Source organism: Gossypium arboreum, chromosome 6 (genome assembly GCF_025698485.1).
Source record: "Gossypium arboreum isolate Shixiya-1 chromosome 6, ASM2569848v2, whole genome shotgun sequence".
Lineage (NCBI taxonomy): Eukaryota > Viridiplantae > Streptophyta > Magnoliopsida > Malvales > Malvaceae > Gossypium > Gossypium arboreum.
The window spans coordinates 78,360,797-78,382,622 of NC_069075.1; the positions used below are offsets into that span (position 1 = coordinate 78,360,797).

The 21,826-nt window shown below is 37.6% G+C and overlaps 1 non-coding gene across 1 annotated transcript; it reads left to right on the forward strand.

Moving 5' to 3' along the window:
* Nucleotides 1-18,062: 18,062 nt before the first annotated feature.
* LOC128294780 (small nucleolar RNA R71) lies at nucleotides 18,063-18,169 on the forward strand. The gene has a single exon (XR_008285087.1). It is a non-coding gene; the product is annotated as a small nucleolar RNA R71 (small nucleolar RNA).
* Nucleotides 18,170-21,826: the final 3,657 nt, after the last annotated feature.

A 21,826-nucleotide genomic window follows, 5' to 3' on the forward strand; every position in this document is an offset into this window, starting at 1 on the left:
CAGGGTTTCAATACTGATGCCGTTTGTTTCTAATGAAACTAGACTCAAAAAGGAATCTTCACATATAAGGCATGACTTCTAATTCATTCTGGATAATTTATGGTAAATTTTCAAAGTCTCAACAGGGGACCCAGAAACTGTTCTGGTCCTGTCTCACGAGAACTTTAATATCTCTCGGTATACTGCTCATATGATCGTTTCATTACTTTCATATGAAAATAGACTCGTCAAGGTTCGATTGCATAATTTATTCACTATTTAAAACCATTCCTACAAATTTTGGTGATTTTTCACATCCACGTTACTGCAGCTGGCAGCATCTGTTTTTAAGGTAGGCTTTACCTATATTGTAGTTCCCATGGACCAACTATAGTCTAGTCATACTTAGGTCCACATATGATCATATTTAGCCATTCCAATGGCTGATCATGTGATCAACTCTCTCATTCCAAACCATAATCACATCATGAAACCAAACATAATTACAAACCACATATGGTCAATTTCCATACTCCACTTTTACGAACCATTTTCGCATGGCCGCACACATATACATCACAAAGTACTTAAAAACAACCGAGGGTAGTCCTATACATGCCATATCCAAAACTCAACTAAAGGAGTACCAAAAAGGGCTTTGATAGTGTGGTTGACTTCAACTTCTATGATCTCGAATCCGATCGCTAACGAGCAAAATCTATAAACAGAGAAACAAAAAAACGGAGTAAGCAATTTATGCTTAGTAAGTTTCGAGCCATAATATACACACAACCAAAGCATAGCATTCAAGTAGCTAAACAATAATTCATATGCACAATTTCTCAAAGACATGCTTACTTCACAATCCCAACTCTTATATTCATACACAAATAACGGCCTAGTTAATGCCGATAGCTCATTTATCATTAGAGCGAATGTTCAGACAAGATTTACTCACAGTGTGTAAAGCACACACAAAACATACCTTGTTGTTGGGAATTTCACAAGTGCAATAACTGAAAATTTTCCAGCAGCTTATAAATTTCAATTCACATACCTTGAGTTTATCCGGATATAGCTACTCGTTCAAAACACCTTGGGACATAGCCCGGTTATGGTAACCGTACAAATGCCTTGGGACTTAACCGGATATCACTTCGCACAATTGCCTTCGGGCTTAGCCCGGGTATCATAGCTCGCACAATTGCCTTCGGGCTTAGCCCGGATATCATAGCTCGCACAATTGCCTTCGGGCTTAGCCCGGGTATCATAGCTCGCACAATTGCCTTCGGGCTTAGCCCGGATATCACTCGAACATTCATACACATCTTTGTTTCATTTTCACAACAAAACTTTTATGCACAATTCACTTAACAAAATATCATTTCGGCTCAATGGCCATATACAAGGGCAAATTTGATTGCTTATTACTTCATTCAATCGAATCAAAATCTAAGTTTCGATACTCAAAAACTTACCTCGGATGTTGTCGAATGATTCCGATGGCTATTCGACTACTTTTTCCTTCCCTTTATCGGATTTGGTCCCTCTTTGCTCTTGAGCTTAATTTAACAATTAAATTGATTCAATCATTTGAGTATCAAAAGGAGGAACTCAAGGCACTTAGCCCACATATATTCACTAGACATTAAAGTCACATAAGTGCGAATTCATGAATCGACTCAACACACAAAGCCTTCAACATGCTTACTCATGGCCGAACAACACAACCTCTTAGGTACTCATTCATGGTCGATTATGCATGTTGATGTTGAGGCCAATTATGTGTTTAATACCACACATGAATGGCACACATTTTACTAGCTAATGCTTTACATATTGTAGCTCAATACACATCTATCATTTACTTCATAATCAAAACATAATCACATGAAAATACATACTTTGAGGTAGTATATATGTCATACCAATACATCATGTGCAAACATGTATACACATATAGGTGCAAGGCCGAATCTCAAGGGGTTCATACCCATCCAAACACAAATTTTTACCAATCAAGTAACAAGCATAAATCATGCTCATGAATGCACCATGGCCGAATACATCACAACCATACCCCTTTCAACTTCGGTCATGGTTAAACAAAGAATTCAATGTCCTACTCAAAATACTAAAAAGAAATTTCAAGAGTAGTCAATCCATCATTACATGCATCATCAACAAGCTTCACATTTAGCATGCAATGGCTTTAACACAATATCACCCTTGGCCAAATACCATTTTCATGGCATAACAAGGATTTGAACCATGGCTAACATGCACATCAAGTTAGCAACCAAAACAAGCAAAATCTCATGACACAACCTCAAACATACCTTAATCTTGATGCAAGTATAGCCAAATCTCCTTCTAGTTCTCTTCTAAACCAAGCATGAAGCAAAAATCCTTCCTTTTTCCTTAGTATTTTCGGCCAAAGAAGAGAAAAATGGATGAACAAAATTTTTTTCTTTCTTTCTCTGCAACTCACGGCAATGGGGAGAAGATACCACACTCACACACATTTTTTTTTCATTCTTTTATCACCCATACACCATTGTTTATTATTTCTCCCTAATACACCAACAAAACATGTTTCATGACATGTTTAGCCCATACACCCTTGTCATGGCCGGCCACTTCATGTTGGGGAATTTGACATGCAAATCCCTTATTTTTGCATGCATTATCAACTAGTCATCACACATTTCCCCATCATACTTTCAAAGTTTACTACTAGATCCTTTCTAGTGAAATTCACATTTATAACTCTAAATCGAAACATCAAAAATGTCACACATGAATTAACACATATTATAGGCATCAAAATAAATTTTAAATTATTTTTATGCCTCGGTTTTGTGGTCCCGAATCCACATTTCGACTAGGGTCAATTTTGGGCTGTCACAACTCTCCCCCACTTAAGAAATTTTCGTCCCCGAAAATCTTACCGGTAACTAGGTTTGGGTAACGCTATTTCATAGAGCTCTTGGGTTCCCAAGTAGCTTCTTCCATCCCGTGTTTGAGCCATAACACTTTTATTAATGGAACCCTTTTGTTTCGCAACTCCTTCACTTCACGAGCTAGGATACGAATCGGTTTTTCTTCATAACTCATATCGGATTGAATTTCAACCTCTGATGGACTAATCACGTGCGATGGATCAGATCTATAGCGTCGAAGCATCGAAACATGAAGGACATCGCGAATCTTTTCGAGTTCAGGGGGCAAAATCAAACAATATGCAACTAGACCGACTCGCTCGGATATCTCATATGGCCCAATGAACCTCGGGCTCAACTTGCCCTTACGGCCGAATCTGAGTATCTTTTTCCAAGGCGAAACCTTGAGAAACACTTTATCTCCCACCTGATACTCGATGTCTTTTCGTTTCAGACCAGCGTCACGACTTACGGCGATCGGAGGCTATCTTGATTTTCACGGATCACTATCACTTTACATTCAACATCTTTAATCAAGTCCACCCGAAAATTTTGCTTTCACCGAGCTCCGTCCAACACAATGGTGTACGGCATTTACGCCCGTACAAGGCCTCGTAAGGTGCCATCTTAATACTTGATTGAAAACTATTGTTGTGGCGAATTCAATCAAAGGCAAATATCGTTCCCATGAACCACGAACTCGAGGATGCAACATCTCAACATATCCTCAAGTATTTGAATTATCCGCTCGGATTGACCATCGGTTTGGGGGTGAAAGGCGGTCTTGAAATGCAACTTGGTACCCAAAGCTTCTTGCAACTTCTTCCAAAATCGCGAGGTAAATCTCGGATCTCTATCCAAACCACGATGGAAATAGGCACCCGTGTAATCTCACAATCGAGAAGCGTCTGATTCGGCTAGTTTGTCCATTGAAAAGTCCGTACGTACGGGGACAAAGTGAGCCAACTTAGTCAATCTATTTACAACGACCCAAATCGCATCTTTCTTACTCGCTGACAATGGCGGTTCGGATACAAAGTCCATTGTGACTCGATCCCATTTCCACTCGGGTATCGTGATCGGCTGAAGTAATCCTGAAGGCACTTGATGTTCCGCTTTCACTTGTTGACATATTAAACACCTCGAAACAAAGTCAGAGATGTCTCGTTTCATACCATGCCACCAAAATCGACGTTTCAAATCGTTGTACATCTTCGTACTCCCCGAGTGGATTGCCATTCGGCTACAATGGGCTTCATTCAGTATTATCGAAATAAGTTCCAAATTCTTTGGAACACACAGACGACTCCTAAACTTCAAACAATTGTCATCATCGATCTGAAACTCCGATTCCTTGTTCGGAACACACTCAGCCCGTTTTGCAACCAACTCATCGTCGACTTTCTGAGCTTCACAAATTTGATGTATCAATAATGGTTTGGCTTTCAATTCAGCTACTAACACATTGTCGGATCGAATGGACAAGTGCACATTCATCGCTCGTAAAGCGAATAATGATTTACGACTTAAGGCATCTGCAACCACATTCGCCTTTCCCAGGTGATAGTCAAAGACCAGCTCATAATCCTTTAACAACTCGAGCCAACGTCTTTATCGCAAATTTAAGTCTCTTTGAGTCATCAAATATTTGAGACTTTTATGATCCGAATACACATAGCACTTCTCACCAAATAAGTAATGTCGCCATATCTTTAAGGCGAATACGATGGCAGCCAACTCGAGACCATGGGTCGGATAATTTTTCTCATGTGGCTTTAATTGCCTCGACGCGCAGGCCACAACTCGACCTTCTTGCATCAATCGCAACCTAACCCAAGTAGGAGGCGTCACTATAGATGACAAACTCTTTGCGATTCGGGTTGCACTAGAATTGGGGCTTCATCAAATAAGTTTTCATTGATCGAAACTTTTCGACATTTCTCCGTCCATTCGAACTTAACATCCTTTTGGAGTAACCGTCATTGGCGTGGCTATCGTTGAGAAACCTTTTACAAATCGTCGGCAATAACCTAAGCAAGCCCCAAAAAGCTCGAACCTCATTAATATTTCTGAGGCTTCCAATTAAGTATGGCTGAAATTTTATTGGTCGACTCGAATACCCAATGCAATACCACATGACCCAAGAAGCTAACCTCCTCAACGAAACTCACACTTGCTTGAACTTAGCATATAATTGCTTATCCGTAAAATTTGCAAGACTAACCTCAAGTGTTCAGCATGTTCGGTCTCATTTCTTGAATAGACCAAGATGTCATCAATGAAGACAACTACGAACCGATCCAAATATGGTCGAAGACTGATTCATCAAATCCATAAATACCGCAGGGCATTAGTAAGCCCAAACGGCATCACTAGGAACTCGCAGTGACCATATCTCGCTTCAAGGCGGTCTTGGAGTGCGTCCGAATCTCGAATTTGCAGCGATAATAGCCCGATCTCAAATCTATTTTCGAGAACACCGAGGCTCCCTTCATTGATCGAACAAATCGTCGTCTGTGATAGCGAATATTTGTTCTTTATCGTCGCTTTATTAAGTCGACGATAGTCGATCTACACCTCATGGTTCCATCCTTCTTTTCACAAACAACACCGGCGCACCCAAGGTGAAAAACTTCGGACGAGCAAAACCTCTATCCACCAATTCTTGCAAGCGAGCTTTCAACTCCTTTAATTACATTGGTGCCATACGATACGGAGCTATCGAAATTGGAGTGGTACCGGTACCAATTCGATGCCAAACTCTATTTCCCGAGCAATGTGGTAAACCGGCAATTCTTGGAAAACATCCGGTATTCACAAACCACGGGCGCAGTTCGGGTTTCTTTTACGACTCCTTGTCATCGAGCACATCGCAAGGTATGCTTCACACGCCTTTCTTACGTATTTACGAGCCAACATTGCGATATTACAGTGGCAATCCCTTTAAGTCCGTAGACTCAACCCGAATTATCTCGTTATTCGTGCACCTCGGATCGATAGTCTTGCTTTTGCAATTTACAACCGCATCGTGCATGGTCAACCAATCCAAACCAAGAATAACGTCGAATTAAATCGAGCGGCAAAAGCATCAAGTCCGCCGGAAAACAAGAACCTCGGAATACTAGGGGACTTTTCTTACACACTTTGTTGACAAGCACGTAATGACCCAAGGGTTTGACACCGAATTACAAACTCGATGAGACTCAACAGGCAAAGTCTTCTTTGGGCGCTAAGGTTTCACATATATAAGAATGAGTAGAACCGGGGTCAATCAAAGCAATCACATTAGTATCGAAAAGAGTGAAAGTACTGGTAATAACATCGGTGAGGCGGCATCCTCGCGTCGCGTATGGCATAAGTCCTAGCAGAGCACGAGCCTCGGGTCTTGTTGTAGCATCTCTCGACCCTCTCGACCGCCACTAGCATTGCCCGCATTTCGGATGGCCTACCTCGTGCGATGGTAGCACCGGGTTTCCACTTTGACTTACATTTTGTTCAAGCAACCTCGGGCAATCCTTGATAAAGTGGTCGGCCGATCCGCACTTGTGACAGGCGATCATGGAATCTACAACTTCGAATGCCATTTGCATAATCTTGCACTCCGTTCTCTCTCGGCGTTCATTTCCACCTCTAGCGATCGAAGTGACTCGCGTGCCCATAGGGGTCGATCGCGGTCTCGTCTAGAAAAGCCCGAAATGTCTCTAGACCGGCCTAAGCCATATCTAAATTTCTTTGATGATCGTGGGAAGGGCTTCCCAAAGACCTCTTCTGAAACTCCCTTGCTCCCACTTCACTTTTCTTTTCTCCATCTTGAGCTCCTCGGCTTTGCACGCTTTCGACAAGAGCCACAAACTCTCGGTTTCAAAATGCCAACATACAACTTTATATCATCGTTCGGTCCATCTTGAGCGTTTACATCACGACTTCGAAGAAATGCATTCATGACGTCTGGCTAAGCCTCACAAATTTTCGTTCGTGATCGATAACCGACATGGAACCTTGTTTAAGTTCAAGAAATTCCTTCCGTTTTTGATCCATAAATCTCGATGATATACTTCTTTGAACTTCGGTTAGAAAGAACTCCCAAGTTACTTGCTCTCTAGGCACTGTGAAGTCGAGTACTCCACCAATAGTAGGCGAATCGCGTAGCAAGGAGATAGTACACTTTAAGCATTCATCGGTGTGCAAGATAGCTCATCGAGCACCGGATAGTGTTGTCCATCAAAATTCAGCTTGCTCGGCATCGTAATCATCCGTAGCTTTAAATTCAGTGGCCCCATGTTTTGAATCACATCATTGGGGGGCTTACTTGACCTTATTTGGTCGATTCTGGGAGGTATTGTAGGTCTTGGGGTTGCATTTGTCGGGAATGGAGGTTGTGGAACAGTAGTGTTAGTTCGAATGTATTGGTTAAACCAATCATTCATCACACTATAAAAGGCTTGCCTAGCCTCATCATTCGGATTCTTGGCAATAGGTTGAGAGTCCGCCGAGCCTTTGTCCTTCTTGCGCGGGAGCAGGCGCCACACTCTCCTCATCATCAGCTATTGCTCGGTTGGGATCGGGATCCATTGCTATAAACAAACACAAACTCAAATTGTCAGAAATCACCACACTATCAATTTATCACTTAATGGCATGTATAGCTAGACCCCAAACATATCACGGTAGTCCTAGGATCGACTAAACCGTAGCTCTGATACCAATAAAATTGTAACACCCCGAACCCGAGACCGTTGCCGGTGTCGGACACGAGGGGTTAACAAGCCAAAACCACTTATGGCACCGACCAATTTGACATTCCCAGGCAAGCTGGAAAACTACGTCGCTGTCGCCTTAAAAAGCATATCTCGAGTTTCACAACTCGGAAACTGATTCCGTAAATTTTCCATGAATTTAGACTCATATATCCATCCATGGATTTATTTCTAGAATTTTTGGTCGGGCCAATTGGTACAGTTTATTAGTTAAAGTCACCCATGTTACAGTGGTCGACTACACTGACCTTCGCGCGCTACAACTTGAATATATCTCTGTACAGGGTTTCAATACTGATGCCGTTTGTTTCTAATGAAACTAGACTCAAAAAGGAATCTTCACATATAAGGCATGACTTCTAATTCATTCTGGATAATTTATGGTAAATTTTCAAAGTCTCGACAGGGGACCCAGAAACTGTTCTGGTCCTGTCTCACGAGAACTTTAATATCTCTCGGTATACTGCTCATATGATCGTTTCTTTACTTTCATATGAAAATAGACTCGTCAATGTTCGATTGAATAATTTATTCACTATTTAAAACCATTCCTACAAATTTTGGTGATTTTTCACATCCACATCACTGCAGCTGGCAGCATCTGTTTTTAAGGTAGGCTTTACCTATATTGTAGTTCCCATGGACCAACTATAGTCTAGTCATACTTAGGTCCACATATGATCATATTTAGCCATTCCAATGGCTGATCATGTGACCAACTCTCTCATTCCAAACCATAATCACATCATGAAACCAAACATAATTACAAACCACATATGGTCAATTTCCATACTCCACTTTTACGAACCATTTTCGCATGGCATACATATACATCACAAAGTACTTAAAACAACCGAGGGTAGTCCTATACATGCCATATCCAAAACTCAACTAAAGGAGTACCAAAAGGGCTTTGATAGTGTGGTTGACTTCAACTTCTATGATCCCGAATCCGATCGCTAACGAGCAAAATCTATGAACAGAGAAACAAAGAAGCGGAGTAAGCAATTTATGCTTAGTAAGTTTGAGCCATAATATACACACAACCAAAGCATAGCATTCAAGTAGCTAAACAATAATTCATATGCACAATTTCTCAAAGACATGCTTACTTCACAATCCCAACTCTTATATTCATACACAAATAACGGCCTAGTTAATGCCGATAGCTCATTTATCATTAGAGCGAATGTTCAATGCGCATTTACTCATAGTGTGCAAAGCACACACAAAACATACCTTGTTGTTGGGAATTTCACAAGTGCAATAACTGAAAATTTTCCAGCAGCTTATAAATTTCAATTCACATACCTTGAGTTTATCCGGATATAGCTACTCGTTCAAAACACCTTGGGACATAGCAGGTTATGGTAACCCGCACAAATGCCTTGGGACTTAACCCGGATATCACAACTCGCACAATTGCCTTGGGCTTAGCCCGTATCATAGCTTGCACAATTGCCTTGGGCTTAGCCCGGATATCATAGCTTCGCACAATTGCCTTGGGCTTAGCCCGGTATCATAGCTTCGCACAATTGCCTTGGGCTTAGCAGATATCACTCGAACATTCATACACATCTTTGTTTCATTTTCACAACAAAACTTTTATGCACAATTCACTTAACAAAATATCATTTCGGCTCAATGGCCATATACAAGGCAGAATTTCGATTGCTTATTACTTCATTCAATCGAATCAAAATCTAAGTTTCGATACTCGAAAACTTACCTCGGATGTTGTCGAATGATTCCGATGGCTATTCGACTACTTTTCCTTCCCTTTATCGGATTTGGTCCTCTTTGCTCTTGAGCTTAATTTAACAATTAAATTGATTCAATCATTTGAGTATCAAAGGAGGAACTCAAGGCACTTAGCCCACATATATTCACTAGACATTAAAGTCACATAAGTACGAATTCATGAATCGACTCAACACACAAAGCCTTCAACATGCTTACTCATGGCGAACAACACAACCTCTTAGGTACTCATTCATGGTCGATTATGCATGTTGATGTTGAGGCCAATTATGTGTTTAATACCACACATGAATGGCACACATTTTACTAGCTAATGCTTTACATATTGTAGCTCAATACACATCTATCATTTACTTCATAATCAAAACATAATCACATGAAAATACATACTTTGAGGTAGTATATATGTCATACCAATACATCATGTGCAAACATGTATACACATATAGGTGCAAGGCGAATCTCAAGGGGTTCATACCCATCCAAACACAAATTTTACCAATCAAGTAACAAGCATAAATCATGCTCATGAATGCACCATGGCGAATACATCACAACCATATCCCTTTCAACTTGGTCATGGTTAAACAAAGAATTCAATTTCCTACTCAAAATACTAAAAGAAATTTCAAGAGTAGTCAATCCATCATTACATGCATCATCAACAAGCTTCACATTTAGCATGCAATGGCTTTAACACAATATCACCCTTGGCCAAATACCATTTTCATGGCATAACAAGGATTTGAACCATGGCTAACATGCACATCAAGTTAGCAACCAAAACAAGCAAAATCTCATGACACAACCTCAAACATACCTTAATCTTGATGCAAGTATAGCCAAATCTCCTTCTAGTTCTCTTCTAAACCAAGCATGAAGCAAAAATCCTTCCTTTTTCCTTAGTATTTTCGGCCAAAGAAGAAAAAATGGATGAACAAAATTTTTTCTTTCTTTCTCGCAACTCACGGCAATGGGAGAAGATACCACACTCACACACATTTTTTTCATTCTTTTATCACCCATACACCATTGTTTATTATTTCTCCCTAATACACCAACAAAACATGTTTCATGACATGTTTAGCCCATACACCTTGTCATGGCCGGCCACTTCATGTTGGGGGAATTTGACATGCAAATCCTTATTTTTGCATGCATTATCAACTAGTCATCACACATTTCCCCATCATACTTTCAAAGTTTACTACTAGATCCTTTCTAGTGAAATTCACATTTATAACTCTAAATCGAAACATCAAAAATGTCACACATGAATTAACACATATTATAGGCATCAAAATAAATTTTAAATTATTTTTATGCCTCGGTTTTGTGGTCCCGAAACCACATTCCGACTAGGGTCAATTTTGGGCTGTCACATCATTACCATATATCGTAAGGAAAATATACTTACAGACTTGGTGCCGGGGATTCAGTGCCCCACTTCTTTCTCCAATCCATTTAAAACTCGAAAACCATGTTTTTGATCACCGAAAATAGAAATTTAAAAACTTTGATTTGAAAACACCCTTTATTTTGAACTCTTGATTTAAAACAAAAAAGCTTGGACCATTTTAACATGTATACTTTGTAAAACATCTTTGAAAAGAATTTTCAAAAACCATTTCCAAAAATACCCTTCTTAGGCCTAAGTTTTTGAAAAATTTTCAGACCCGATCCACAGCCGAGTTGTTGCAACCTAGGCTTTGATACCACTAAATGTAACACCCCAAACCCGGCCCAGACGTTAGGGCCGAATCTGACGTGCCACATTGGAGTTGAAAACCCATATTCCGTTTTAGCGTTTTAAAAACCATATATTTTGTTGAGTTAACAAAGTGAATGGGAGCTAAGCACCAGGTAGGTATCCGAGACAGAGGAGGTAAGCCATGAAGGCTACTTAAGTACCAAGCTCTTCGATTGAATCCAATCCTAGACATGCCCACGACCATTGCCACACTTTGTTATATCGAGTTTAAATTTGTTTAAGTGGACATCTTTGATAAATCAAATAATCGTGGTGTTGTGATATTTTGAAATCAAGTATCGTTTGGAAAACACGTCCTAAGTCTAGCCCATTTGTATAATTATCAACCAGTTTTAAAGTTATTAAAAATAAAATAATCTCGAAAAGAAATAATAGAAAAGTTAAAATGGCCTTATTACAACCCAAGAATAAAAATTAATTAAAGGAAATTTAAAGAAAACCAATGCTTATTTAAAAGCCCAAAGCGATCATTTGCTGACCACTCTAAATCCCCTCGGCTCCAAGTCCCCACATCAAGGCTCACACAAGGTTAAGGAAAGGGGTGAGTTTGGAAACTCGATGTGCAACCAGCCCTTCGAGCCCAAAACAATATCACTCTTGGGCCTTAGCCCAAGTCCAATTTCAATATGTATATCTTGGGCGTAGCCTTTTCATAAATCATATAAGCGGGCGAAGCCTTTTCTCAGTAACGGTATGGCCCATAGGCCCATTTCAATATCACATGTATCGTCAAAGAAAAAAAATGAATGCAAGCCCATTTGGGGAGACTACTCGACCCACCATCCACTACTCTCCACCCGTACCAACCAACACACCATGTGGGGAATAACTCAACCCACCCAACCAACACACCACTGGCAGCATAACTGCTTTATCATATATCTGGAGGCCTAGCCTCTTTAATAACTGGGGCAAAGCCCTTTTAATAACTGGGGAATAAGCCCTTTCAATAACTGGGGCATAAGCCCTTTTGATAACTGGGGCATAAGCCCTTTCAATAACTGGGGCATAAGCCCTTTTGATAACTGGCGCATAAGCCCTTTTAATAACTGGGGCATAAGCCCTTTTAATCACTGGGGCATAAGACCTTTTGCACTTCCTCCATCCATATAAAAACCCAACCCAATGCATTTATGAATACCTCATGTGCATATCATACATATCATGTTCATATCATACATGTCATGTGCATATCATACATACCATGTTTATCAAAATCCCATGCATTAAATTCATATATAAACCTTAGGGTTAAAACAGTCATTTTTACCTAGGGGCAAAACGGCCAATTTCATATTATAAGGGTAATCCCGTAATTTTACCAAAAATTAGGGTTTCCATGTTCATTAACGGTTACTAACAATTCATGGGTGCAAACAGTGATTTTGGCCGATTTTTAGCGAAATCGAGTTATTGGGCCTACAAACCCCTAATGGGCCCTACTTAGCCAATTTCGTCATCTAGACCCATTTAGCCTATATTCCATAACGGTTTTATCAGTCTTGATGGGCAATTTAACAGGTTCTCCTTTTCTACCAATTTTTTTACAAATAGGCCCGAAAGCCCATTTGGCCCCACTTCGGCCCCTCGAAGCCCAACTTACCGTAAACTCCAAAAATTGCGCTCTTACCGTTTCCAATGTTCCCAATCATCATCTCAACGAATCTAACTAACTAATGAGCGTTCGCTTTCTCACAAGTCCTTGAAATGCCAGAATTTCGGCATTTCGGCTTTTCGGCATTTATCGCTTTAAGCTATGAAAAGGGTTCGTTACACACCTGTTTTGCGATAATCCTCGACAAGATCTCCTACACGATTTCTCCTATAATCAATCATTAATAAATCAGCTCACAATAATTGAACCAAACCAAGAACCATCTAATATTAACACTTACACATTCGGCCACCATCCATAATGGCCTTAGGCACCTTACCTTTGCCGAGATTTATGACGAGATCTAGCCACTCCGGTGATCCAAGCTAATCCAAATCGACACTATGCCTTGCTGCTCTTCCACTATAGAAACCATAAAAATATTAAAAGAAGAACCCCATAAAGCCTATACCCATATTTGGCCACCTCCCTAAACTAGAGGGGTTTCGGCTTTTGGCCAATAGTTACTCTAGGAATCATTTAGAGTTCGAGAACTTACCACAGTCTTTCTCCTCTTGAATTCGTTATGCCTAAAAGATTAGGGGATTGAACACCAACAATGAAAAGGAAAAGAGAGTTGCTGGTCAACAAAGATTCGGCACCCCCCTAACTTCACTGATTACGGCTTTGCGGTATTTCGGCAGAAGTAGAGATAAAAGAAAGAAACAATGGATGAATGGAGGGAAAATAGTGGGCTGGTTTGAAAGAAGGGGAAGGAAGAAAAGGTGAATGGAGAGATAGTAGATTCGGCTGCAAAAAGAAAAAAAAAAAGAGAGAAAAGACTAACCTAAAGGGAGAAAACGGCACACAAGTACCTAAGTGCCAAAAATCCCTAACAAAACCTCTCTGCAGAAAATCCCTTCTCCAATCTCCCTTATTCGGCCAACTCTATCTCCATATCAAATCCCTAAAATCTCTCCCCTTATCCCTCATTAATCCATGCACTTGACTAATTCAAACTCCTCCAACAGAATCCACCTGGGTTCCATCACTTACCCTTCCTGCTCATAAAAATAAATAACCTCATTTGCCAACACAGGGAATCGATCCCATGTCTTCCCTTAAGCTTCACATGCCACCTTTTTAGGAGCTTAGTGGCGTCACCTTTTCCACTTTACTACAGCTCTTTTTGTGATACATTTCTCCCATAACTTTACATAAGGTCACCTAGCCAGAACCCCTAACTCTTAAGTCCAAATTTTGAAAATTCTACCGGGTTTTGGCCAACACATGGGCCTTCCATAAGCCCATTTACATACTCAAATTATGAATTTCCTAATCACATACCAAATTTTAGAAACTTACTTAAAATATCAAGAATCGTGAAAAACCCGAAAATCAGGATGTTACAGATAAGGTACTGGAACGTTTTCATCTTTGTTTAGATGACTATTGTAAAGCGTAGGTTTATGTACATAGTCGTTATCAAGTAATAAGTAAGTATCAAGTTATCGTTTCCACAGGGATTGTATTTGTGTTAAATCACTTAATTGTAAAATTATACTAACAACTTGGTAAATAAAAACACAATATGGTTGATAAATGATGATTAAAATTAAATATATTAAAATAAATGTCATTATCCCTAATGAAAATTATCCTAATTATGCAAATTATATGAATGAAATAGATTTTAGAAAAATTAAACACAATTTGCTAAAATTATAACATAAATAAACTAAGACAATTACTTTAATTAAACTTAATTTATTATCAACATGCTTAATAACATTCGGAAAAACATTCCATGGCAATTCAATCTTTCATGAGTTTGGAAACCACATTAGGTTTTTTCGGAATCCTTTACTTAGTAAATATGCATTTTATTGATCCTTATTTACTAAGGGTTTCTTAGCATTCGTGTGAGGTAACAAGGACGTGTTAGGTTTGAAACAATTTAATCACACAAATCTAAAAACTATGCAGATAATAGAGCTTGGTTAGAGTTGTTATGTAACCTACAATTTTAATGGGTTAGGATCTAAATTGAGCATGCACATTTCAATTATATGTCCACTAGCCATCATCTGGTTAGGATCGCTCAGCTAATTCAGGTGCATTTCAATCACGTATGAACGAAATACAGACTTGATTTTAATGGAAAACATGATTGATTGAGGCACAAACATTATAAGCATGAATCAAATAAATATTATTTAATCAAAGCAATCAACCTAGCTTAAATAAAATTAAGCTAACATTGTTGTAAAAAAGAACAAAGAACACATAGCAAACATTTTTAGATTAAATTAAAGAAAAGAAAGATTAAACCCAAATTAAAGTGGCTGTCTCCCAAGACTCTGACCGACGAGGCTCCTTCGCTCATTCGCTTGGGGAATGGAAAATGCTAAAGAGAATTGAGAGAGAAGAGAGAATGATGATGGATGAGGGATGATTAGGAATGGTGAAATGAAGTCTTATTTATAGGTAAAGAGAGGAGAGTAGTTTGCTAAAAATAGAGAGCTTTATTCTCTTGAAGCTTTTCCAATGAGTGGCTGGCACGCTTGGTGGATTTGAGTTGAATTTTTCTTGATTTTCAAGCAATTTAAATGCCATAACAACTCAGGACTGAGACTCGGTCAAATGTAAATCTTCGGGCAAATCTTTAATTTCTTCAACATTGCAAGGACTTTGTGTAGTTCAACCAAAAATTGGTTAATGTGGACAGCCAAGTGTAGCCGAATTTGGGTTAACTTGGTCTTCAATTTGGACCATTTTTTTTGTAATCCAGCAAAGCTATCAAACCTTTCCAAAATAAATAGATAAATTAAAGGACCAAAGAACAAAATTTATCCAATTTAAATAATTAATTAAAACCCAAATTATTAATGAAATATTTTAAAAAATTTATTAAATTTGATTTTATATTTTATTATTTAATTTAATATTAAATTTAATATTAAATTTTATTATTTAATTTAATCATGCATGACCCATTTTATGTCTTCAAAATATAATATGTTCAAATAAATATAAAATAAGTCATTTTATGCATGAAAACTATATAATAAAGCATAAAATCACATTTTATGTCCTAATTTCATATTTTCACATATTTCATTAATTAATTAAACAATTACTTAGTTTTAACAACAAATTTAAGTAAAAAGGTGATAAATTACATAGGAAAAATCCTATATAGTTTTTAGTTTACAACTGTTCGAAGACAGTGGAAGAAAGAGAGCATATGAGTAAGGTTCCATCTGCTTGGGTAGTTGGAAGCCTTATGTATGCGATGATTTGCACATGTCCAGATATCTATTTCGCAATAGGAATGGTTAGTAAATATTAGGCGAATCCAAGTCTCAGGCAATGACAAGCTGTAAAGCATATATTAAGGTATCTTAAAAGAACCATAGATTATATGCTTGTGTATTCTAGGGAGGACCTTACTCCTGTTGGATACACAGACTCAAACTTCTAAATCTGTAAAGATTTGAGGAAATTAACATTGGAAAAAGTATTTTTTTGAGGGGTTGTCGAGCCATAGTATAGGGAAGTGTAAAATAAACTTACATTGTTGACTCTAAGAATGTTAAAGCATATATTAAGGTATCTTTAAGAATGTTAAAGGTTACCCGATCTTCTTGAACTCGCATGGTGAGTTCACCTTTCTACACATCAATTAGCGTTCTTCCCATGGCTAAGAAAGGTCTTCCAAGGATGATCAACACTTCCTTATCTACTTCAAAATCTAAAACAATGAAATAAGTAGGAAAAATAAATTTATTGACTCTTACCAAAACATCCTCGATCTTTCCTTCGGGATATGCTAAAGATCGATCAGCCAGCTGAAGCATCACAGTTGTAGGTCTTACTTCACCTATCCCTAGCATCCTGAAAATAGACTTAGGCATCAAGTTGATAATCGCTCCTAAATCACACAAAGCTTTATCATAGTAAGATTCACCAATGTTACAGGGTATAGTAAAGCTTCCTAGGTCTTTCAATTTCGGTGGCAGTTTGTTCTGCAAGAATGCACTGCACTCCTTTCTCAAAGCAACAGTCTCATACTCACTCAGACATTTCTTCTTAGACAGTATATCTTTCATAAACGTCACATAATTCAGCATTTGTTCTAAAGCCTCCACCAACGGAATATTGATGTCTAACTGCTTCAGAACATCCAAAAACTTCTTGAATTGTACCTCTTATTTCTACTTGTGTTGCTGCAATCTTTGCAAATATAGAGGTGATGGAACTTTTGGTTGAATCAGATAACTCTTCTGAGCAGGCAAATCTACATCCAAAGAAGATGTTAAAGTATCTGAATTTACTAAGTTAGGATTTACCTTTTCAGTCTTTGCAAATTCTAACTTTTTTGGTGTAGGAATTTCAACAGCTGGTTGATTCTTCTCAACGGGCTTATCTTTGACATCAATCAATTGGGGTTCCAGAATTTTACCACTTCGCAATGCCACAGCCTTGATATGTTCTTTACCCAAATTTCTTGGATTCTCAATGTCACTCGGCAAGGTTCCTTACGGTCTATTATGAAGCTCTGTAGCTAACTGACCCATTTGATTTTCCAAATTTTTCAATGTTGCTGCTTGGCTTTAGATCAAAGGGTCATTCTTTGCCATGTACGTTTTTAACAAGTTCTCCAAATTGTTTGATGCCTCAGCTTGAGGTAGTCTTGGAGATTGCTGATTAAACCCTTGAGATTGGTTGGGTCCATGCTGCAATAAGTTGGTATTCAGTCCATTTCCTTGGTTGCTCTAAGAAAAGTTATGATGATTACGCCATGAAGGATTGTAGAAGTTGGACTGGGGTCGTTGTCCACTTTTATTTTGATGTTGGTTCCCCACATAGTACAATGACTCGAGATTTGATGGAAAATTTCAAAAGAATGACCTTCCCCACTATACACAAAGGAAACTACATCAAACGGACTTGGTGGCTGAGGTGCAAAACTATTAGTACTATTGGAGATAAACTGTTTTAACATAGAGGAAATAGATGATACCTGAGCTGATAACGAAGTGAGGGCGTCAACTTCATGAACTCCGGCTACACGTCTTCCTGAAGTTGTTCAATTTGTTGGCCATTGATAGTTATTACTTGCGATCCTCTCGATGATCTCATAAGCCTCATTATAAGACTTAGACAAAATTGCACCATTCGTAGAAGCATCTACCATCAATCTTGTATGTGCATTGAGACCATTATAGAATGTCTCCAACTGGATACAATAAGGAATCCCAAGATGAGGATACTTACAAAGTAACTCCTTGAATCGCTCTCAATCCTTATACTAAGACTCATCATCTAGTTGTTGGAAAGTTGTGATCTCGTTCCTCAACTTAGCATTTTTGCTAGGCGGGAAATACTTAACCAAAAATCTCTCTGTTAATTCTTATCGTGTAGATATGGAACTTGGTGGAAATGGATTGAGTCATGCTCATGCTCGATCTCACAATGAATACGAAAACAACTTTAGCCTCAATTTATCTTCAGTCACACCGGCTATCTTGAATGAATCACTCACCTCCATAAACAATCGAAGGTGGAGATGTGGATCTTCCATGGGCATACCACTGAATTGGCCTACCGTTTGGAGCATTTGAAACATCACTGGTTTCAATTCAAATTGGGTTGCCTCAATATCTGGCTTTCTAATTCCTGGATTTAACTCACTGAAAAGTGGCACAACATATTGTTTGATGCATCAATCCCTATCATAGGCAATGAGGATGGGGTTTCATACATAATCAGCTTTATTACCTTGGTCTTGATTCTGATTTCTAAGGTCCATCTCGACTTGTCTTTGAGCTGTTCGTTCATGTCTTCTTTGTCTGAAAGTTTGCTCCATTTCAGGGTCTACAAGGAGTAAATCGATAATCCGATCTATGCTCATAAACACCTGAAAAGAAAATCACAAAATTAAAAAGAATAAGTTAGTAATGTTAGAAATAAACCAAATTGGAAGTAAATAATTTCACAAAAAGAAATGACTTTGGCAATAGTTAACAATCCTCGACAATAGCGCCAAAAACTTGTAATGCGTAGCCTTGTGCAAGTGTACACAGTCGTTATCAAGTAATAAGTAAGTATCGAATTATCGTCTCCACAGGGATTGTATTTGTGTTAAATCACTTAATTGTAAAATTATACTAACAACTTGGTAAATAAAAACACAATTTGGTTGAGAAGTGATGATTAAAATTAAATGCAATATCCCTAATGCAAATTATCCTAAGTATGTAAACTATATGAATGAAATAGATTTTAGCAAAATTAAACACAATTTGCAACAATTATAACATAAACAATCTAGGACAATTACTTTAATTAAACTCAATTTATTATCAACATGCTTAAAAACATTCAGAAAAACATTCCACGGCAATTCGATCTTTCATGAGTTTGGAAACCACATTAGGTCCTTTTGGAATCCTTTACTTAGTAAATACCCATTTTACTGATCCTTATTTACTAAGGGTTTCTTAGCATTCGTGTGAGGTAACAGGGACGTTTTAGGTTTGAAACAGTTTAATCACACAAATCAAATAACTGTGCAAATAACAGATCTTGGTTAGAGTTGTTATGTAACCTACAATTTAATCAGGTTAGGATCTAAATTGAGCATGCACATTTGAATTATGTGTCCACTAGCCATTGTCTAGTTAGGATCGCTCAGCTAATTCAGGTGCATTTTAATCACGTATGAACAAAATACAGACTTGATTTTAATTGAAAACATGATCGATTGAGGCACAAACAATATAAGCATGAATCAAATAAATATTATTTAATCAAAGCAATCATACTACCTTAAATAAAATTAAGATAACATTATTTTAAACAAGAACAAAGAACACATAGCAAACATTTTTAGATTAAATAAAAGAAAAGAAAGGTTAAACCCAAATTAAAGTGCCTGTCACCCAAGACTCTGACTGACGAGGCTCCTTTGCTTTGCTCCTTTACTGATCGCTCTCCAAGGTGGCCGACCAAGGGCTCTTTAAGAGGCTTAATTGCTAAAATCTCTATGAAGAGATTATGCTAGGCTTGGGGAATGGAAAATGCTAAAGAGAATTGAGAGAGAAGAGAGAATGATGATGGATGAGGGATGATTAGGAATGGTGAAATGAAGTCTTAGTTATAGGTGAAGAGAGGAGAGTAGTTTGCTAAAAATAGAGAGCTTTAGTCTCTTCAAGCTTTTCCAATGAGTGGCTGGCCATGCTTGGTGGATTTGAGTTGAATTTTTCTTGATTTTTAAGCAATTTAAATGTCATAACAACTCAAGACTGAGATTGGGTCAAATGTAAATCTTCGGTCAAATCTTTAATTTCTTCAACATTGCAAGGACCTTGTGTAATTAAACCAAAAAGTGGTCTATGTGGATAGCCATGTGTAGCCGAATTTAGGTTAACTTGGTCTTCAATTTGGACGGTTTTTTTTTGTAATCTAGCAAAGCTATCAAACCTTTCCAAAATAAATGGATAAATTAAAGAACCAAAAAAAAAATTTATCCAATTTAAATAATTAATTAAAACCCAAATTATTAATGAAATAGTTTAAAATGAATTATCAAATATAATTTTATATTTTATAATTTAATTTAATCATGCATGGCGCATTTTATGTCTTAAAAATATAATATGTTCAAATAAATATAAAATAAGCCATTTTATGCATGAAAACTATATAATAAAGTATAAAATCACATTTTAATAATTTCTATGTCCTAATTTCATATTTTCACATATTTCATTAATTAATTAAACAATTACTTAGTTTTAACAATAAATTTAAGTAAAAGGTGATAAATTACATAGGAAAATCCTATATATTTTTAGTTTACACCTTAAACATTGCTCGTCTCGAGTAATGTTTATGCACAGCAAAAGGTCTTTCTAAGGCAAAATTGCTAACTATGTAAGCAACATCAATATTTATCCGATAATCATGCATTAATAACTTCATGTTCGTAGATCTTCTTTGTTAACAAGTAATTCATATGCAATGTAACAACCCAATTTTGGGGCTAGTCGGAACAGTGGTTTCAGGCCCACAAATTCAATGAAAATTTATTTTTATTATATTTTTATGCTCTATATTTTTATTGAACTATTTTGTGAAAATCTCGTTTGAAAATTTTGACGTTTGGGCTCTCAATTTAGTTAAAAAAACTAAATTGTAAAAAGTGCAAAAGTTGAGTTCTACTTGTTAAAGGTGTCCAATTGCTATGAGATTTTAAATTAGAGGTCCTTAGTTGGAATTAAACCATTGGATAAGTTAGTGGACAAAAATGGGCATGGATAGGTAAATTTCAAAGTTATGCATTAAGGGCATTTTGGTCATTTGGTAAATAAAAGAATAAAAAGGGAAAATAAAGTCAAAATTGGTGTCCATCTTCTTCACCTTGTCTGAATTTTACAAGAAGACCATAGCTAGGGTTTCTTCAACTTTCAAGCTTGATTGTAAGTGCATCCTAGCCCCGTTTTTAATACTCTTTACATTTTTGAAGTTCTCATAACCCGATTTTCCTATTTCTACCATTATTTTGAAGTAGGGTTCATGGTTAAAAATTTATCATGTGTGACATGCATGTATTTTTATGTTTGATGGAAGATATTGTATGTTTAAGGTGTGATAAACAACTTTTACTAAGTGATTTTTAATGAAAATGCGTAAAAAGGACTTATTTATAAAAGTTGTGAAAATGGGTAGTAGAAATGTGATTTGATGAAAAATGTGGGTTTTTATGAGCATGATTTAGGTTCGGCTAGGCTTGGGTAATGAAGAAAATGGATACATTTCATTTTACGAGCCTAAGGACTAAAATGTAAATATGTCAACGTTTAAGGGAAAAAATTTAATTTTTCCATAAGTTGATTTTTGGACAACATCTAGTAATGTGATAATTAAATAATGGGCTGTTTACACAAGTTGTCAGGTAACCAAAACACATGCCGGACTACCCAGCCACCGGTAGGATGTACATGACCAGCACCCG